The sequence below is a fragment of the Anopheles merus genome, chromosome 3R, assembly GCF_017562075.2.
Source record: "Anopheles merus strain MAF chromosome 3R, AmerM5.1, whole genome shotgun sequence".
Lineage (NCBI taxonomy): Eukaryota > Metazoa > Arthropoda > Insecta > Diptera > Culicidae > Anopheles > Anopheles merus.
The window spans coordinates 833,442-839,441 of record NC_054084.1 but is presented as its reverse complement, the minus strand read 5'-3'; positions in this window follow the sequence as shown (position 1 = coordinate 839,441).

Genomic DNA, 6,000 nt, shown 5'->3' with positions numbered 1-6,000 from the left:
TTCTAGCAGGAAGTTATTTGCGTTCAAGTTCAATGCACCACCAAGCAACAGCACCAGCAGCAGCACCAGCAGTAACACACGCTTGTTCGCATCGAATGAAATATAACGAGGAAGTGTAATGTGTCCACCACATGTAACCAAACATTTCGCCGAGATTCGATTTCAGTGCGTTGTGTTTCGCTTCTGCGTTCGTCACGGCGTTTAAAAATACAAAAATATTCCAAGCAGGAGACGAACCTCACACGCAGTGGACAGTTTCGTTTGTTTATGCTCATCGAACCATTTCAACGGTTCGGCCATAATGGGAATATCTGCATGAAATGCAATTTTTCTGTTCTGCTGCAGCGCACCGTTGCCCAAAAAACGCGCGTTTTTGGAGGCTCGTCTCGAACCGTGTTTTTATTTAAAGCCATGCCCTTCATCGTTGACCTTCGTTCTCTCTTTCGCTGCACGGCGCAGTAGTCGAAATAATATGTGCGGTTGGATAACGGGAGGGAGAGCCCTTCAAGCTTGAGGTGGAGTTTTCAGTCTGCGGAAGGGAGTTGGAACCGGTTTCGGTCACTAAATGTTTGGAGCATTCTTATGGGCACGGTCAAAAACAGAGATAAACCGATCGATGGGAAAGCATTTTTGTTGCTGTGTTCGTCACAGCTCAGGAGACATTCTCCAATTCTGTGGTCGTTTCTGCTGGACAAACGTGTCAATTATGTAAGGCACAGTGTGAAAGGAGCTTGACATTCTTTGTTGAAGTACATTTCATCTAAGAAATAGCGAAGAATGTTGTGATATTACACAAGAAAACACATCCACTACTCATATCATCAAACAGCGTCGAAAGTGTGAACAACACAGGTCATAATTTCCAGTAGCAGATCAGTTAATTAGATCTACAACAGGCTTTTGCCACTCCATCAACACCAAACAACTAATAAATAAAAACAGCAAATGTGCAACAACATCCATATAACGATCGATAACGCCAGCAGTCATATGTACAGTTACTGAATTTGTTATGCAGCACTAGAAATGTTGACCTTCCCTTGAACAATGATGACGAAATTGGTTCCGATAAAAAAAAACCACAACAACACACCTCACAATCATCCTAAACTAATCAGCACCCAACAGTAAACAACTGAACATCGCCTGTCATCCGAATGTTTTTCTTCCCTTCAATCACAGTTAATCTCGTGCGCGTGTACTCTCGTTCTCTCGGTATCATTTGGTTTTTTCTCTGTTCAACTTTCTCTCTCTCTCTCTCGCTCTTTTCTCTTCCGTTGTTTACACTTAGTGGCATGCTGACGATGTCATTTGCTGTGTTTACTACGGTTACCACTACGTCAACCGTTACTACGGTGACACTAACACGTTTACGGCGTCTGCCAAAATTTGCTCCGACTGACGCAATCGGATGGATTGCCCTTTTTTAATTGGATTACCTCGGCGCGCATTGGGGAGCATCAGGTGTCCGTCAGGTTGGGACGTGTTTGAGAGGGACCATGTTTGAATGTGCTAGAGGGAAAACAACCGACACAACACAAAGATTCGTTTGCGCACTTGCAGGGCTTCCGAAAACGATCTGAAGGATGATCGTCGGAAGATCGTCACCCGGGTGTGAAGTTATGCTATTTTTGCATTGATGACGCATCGTGAAAAGTTGCTAGTGCAATCAGTACGGACAATTTACTGCTTGGTGAAGTCAAAGAGTTGCCGTCTTAGTATCAAAAGCTAATTGTATGTCTACTTTAGTCTACGTGTAATCTGTCTGATAGTGTCCACTTCAACGAAGGGTGTAAAACATCCAGTTTGAACCAGCTAGACGATCATTTAAAGATTCCCGCCTACTGCTCTAACACCGGCTAGTGTTACAGCTTGAAGATGTGGCGTTCTACTTCGTATTACTAAAAAAGACTCCAAGTCTGTTCAAACTTGGCGTGTGTCTGATAGTAACCAAGTACGAGAAAAAAGAACCCGGTACAATCTGGAGCGATTACAAACATTAATTACTGATAATATATGGTCTCAATAGCTTCAATTCACCTCTGATTTTGATCAGCCATTCATCGGAGTTCGCAGAGGGATTAAGAGCCTCTCCAGTCCAGACTAATCAACGCCACGGTTCCGACTGTTGCGGAACGCTATCGACCCAGACTGGTGGTGATAATGCGCTTTTCCCAATCTCTCCCTGCAAGAAGGGCTTGTGGGATGAATCAATCAATAAGCCAGCGTGACCTTGCAGACTTTGCAATCTCGCCTACGGTCAAGCCCCGGAAAAGGGGAGACTATCTTGGAGGTAGATTTCGCAAAGGGCAATCTTCTTAGCGGCAAATGAAAATAAATGTTTATTGCTACCGATTCATGTCTTTGTCCTGGGACGAAATGCTCGACTCACTGGTTATAGAAATTATCAAACGGCTACCTACGAGCCTGCCCAATCGCCTTCTCTCGGCTTCTTATCACACCGATAAGACATCTCCAGGTGTATATTGTTAGCACAACACTGTTCCTGCTCCTTCGCTCATGTTGTTGTAACCTCGTGCGCCCGAGGTACACAAACACGAAATGCACGAAACACGCGAAGAAAGATTTCAGTTTCACTTCTCAACCCACCGACGGTCGGTCTGCGCACCGGTTTGGGGCGGTTTCGGTAAGGGTGAAAGATTAGAGCCCTGACACCAGTCCATCACCGAGATGATGTGTACCGATGGTTCGGCGACGACCACACGGGCCAATGGCTGACGCATTTGAAGAAGCGCAAAAACCTCCAGGACGCTCCGTTGTCTGTACATGCTTTAAGGCTTGTTGGAGGCTGATAGTAGAGCCTGCTGATGGCAAGTACTACTACAACAAATGCCAAGCACAATCAGCAGAATGGTGACTCTCCAGCCCATTCCGAGTGGCTTTTGCATCGTGATCGGGTGCGCGAAACGAGACCTTCCGACAAGGTTGTGTACGTCAGTGGCGGAATCGGAGTCTGGAATCTTGCTCCCAACTCTCTTGTGTCGAGGCACGTCAAAATGCCCGGCGGGCGTGATATGTGCGGTTTTGTTCGTCTAAAGCGCAATTGTTTCTCCCTATCCCATGGCGGTCGACGGTCCGCGCGCGATATGCGAAAACCGGCCAATGGGTATCGGCAGACAAGGCGTGGCATATGTTGTTGGCCTTTTTGCATAGAATTATCGCCGTGTGGGATGAAAAACAGGGTGAACAGTTGTTGTATGATAAGAATGATGTTGGAGGAGGTTTTATTTTTTTTTTTATTACGACACAATCTCTTGCACCAGATGATGATCTTTTAGAGAAGTTTGTGACTTTCTTTCCCATCTCAACTTAGACTTTACTCTCGTTTGTAGTGATTGCTTCCCGATACACCCTGTGGAACCAGATGCTCAATGCGGTCACGAACGAGCCCCCCACAATAACAACAACTACGCCAGAGATCGGACATAATGCGTCGTTATCCACCCCCTACTACTACTCCATTGCCGTACAGTTTTGCAGCAAAGTATGCGAAACATCCGATCGCCAGCTGCCGCTGTTGTTGTTCTAGTTGCGCTAGCTGCGCCGGTTACTTGAGGCTCACGCGTCTAAACAACAAATTGCGCCTCGAAGATCATACAGTACGATCATGCATTCCAACCCACCCACCCATATTAATGGCACCCACACACACCCCCCCCCGATCATCCGATCATGACTTGGCCAGACGAAAAGTTTGTTTTTCAATGGATAGATTTTCATCAACATCACACAGGAGTTAGCAGACAAGAGGAGTTGGTGGGAGCTCCAGAAAGTCCAGAGAAATCGAACACGCGATTTACATTTGCTGCGGTCCGTGTGGCATTCCGTCGAAACCGGTTCGCGCACACTGGTGTTTGTAAACAGGACGCATCCACACGCACGCACACACACACACGGACACACACGAATCATCCAAAAGGGCTGCGAAGAATCACTCATAACATTGGGCCGCCCATCTTCCACTTGATGCTGTTCTTGCTTCTTCGCTGAACATTTCATTTTCATTTTTGCCATGCCGTGCCTTCTTTCAGTCTCACAGCCCGAAAACGTGTGCAGAAGTAGAAAGAAAAACAGCGGACCGACAAACCGATCCAAGGGCAAGGCGAGGTTTTTGGAGAAGGAATGAGGTAGAAGAAGCCTTTAATTTTGGCCCCATTAAGTAACTTCTGGGAAACGGAACGGACTGACTGGTGGGGCGATCTTCTCGGTTGAGTGAAACGACCATAACAAAACGTTAGTCTCGTGTACAAAAACAATCCGCGGACTATTTTGTTTTTGCTTTCTTCATGCTTTGGCCAGTTCCGGTGACCAATCCACCGATGAGCATTAATCCCATCTACTCACTGCAATAGCGTAAGATCGTTCGCGATCGTATCGGAAAAGGCTACTTTATTTCGAGACGTAGAATGCAAGTACTTATCGCACTATTTTGTTTTTATTGAAACTTCATTACTACGCAGCAGGTGCACGCGTAGCAATTAGTTTACTTTCTTCCCCCCCCCCCCCCGCCCAGACTGTTTGTCGACCCCGTTCCGTGTTAATAACCTCTGCGGATAGAAGATCGACTTTTTTTTTTTGCTTGTAAACCAAATCTTACACATCTTTGTGGCGCGCGTGTGCGCCTTTCTTGTGAGACACATTTGCAAATCCGCAAAATTTACAAAACTAATCGGGGGTTTGGAACACTCTCTTCCCCACTCTGGAACGGTCCCAGTACAGCTGTTTACGGAACAAATAGTCGTGATAAAACCGGCAGGGTGGCCGTAAATAGAACGAGGCATCTGGAAGAACGTGATCGGCGTGTTTTTGGGGGGTTTTCTGATAAACACATATATCTGTTTATCAGACCTCTGTACAAAGGCAAACTATTTTGGTGTCGATCTTTTCCTTTTTTTCCATCTCGCCCTTTTGGGATAAAGAAAAACACATGTATACATTTTATGATTGCACCGTCCAGCACCGAATTTACAGCACCGAAAGAGCGAACCGTGAACATAAAATAGCAGTTATGGAAGGAAGTTGGTGAAGGAGTGGAGCGAGAACGCGAACACGATCCAGTCCCTACCAGTATGCCGCCGCTTGCCGCATGGATGGATGGAAGACGAGCGCGACTGCACGCACACTCTTTCCGTTGGTGTTGGTTTCACATTACGCACACCAACACATACTCACAAAATATGCTAGCAATAACATCGAAAGAACTAACTCTCTATTTCATTTTCGAAAATCGAAGAAAAGCGGTGGAAAAACCGGGCCAGAAAAGCGATGTCGCGTGCCTTTTGGCTAATGAATTATCAAACAGTTTTCACACTATTCTCTCTATCTCTCCCTCTCCATGTATTGCTATCGCTTCACCGGCATGCCATTATTTTGAAGGCCACAGCAGATTCGTTGCCCGTCCAACCCTCCCAAAAAAAAAATCCACCCCACAAAAGCCGGTTCCACGAGCGTTTTAACCTGTGTATTGTATATCTTACACACACCACGACCACCAACCCTTGAGGTTCGCCTACTTGGGACACAGCGGCATGGATGGTGGCGGTGGAGGCCCAATGGTGGCATATTCCCGGAGCGCCTGCGATGGGATTGGAGAAAAAAGGGTGAGTTTACGCGAAAAGAAAACGGGCTGGCAAGAGGCGGCGGACGGCGGTGGTGGTGTGGAAATTGTTTTGAGAAACTGCGTCGTAGCGAAATCGGCAGTACGGACTGGGACCATAGGCATTTGCCGGCGTTTGGCAGGGGTATAGGGCAAGGGGAGTACTGTTTTCGTTTGCTTCGTTTTACCGGCAAATATGTTTTTGGTAAAAAAAAAAACCGATGCCGGTAAGAGAAATGCTCACAACAGAGCGTTCTATGGAAGATATGAGCAAGCAGTTGGTGTCGCACATGTGGTTTGTTGAGAATGGATACTCATCGTTTACAGTAATTGAAACTCAAATATGTTGTGGAATATTTTATTTAACTTTGCCTTTGGGAGGA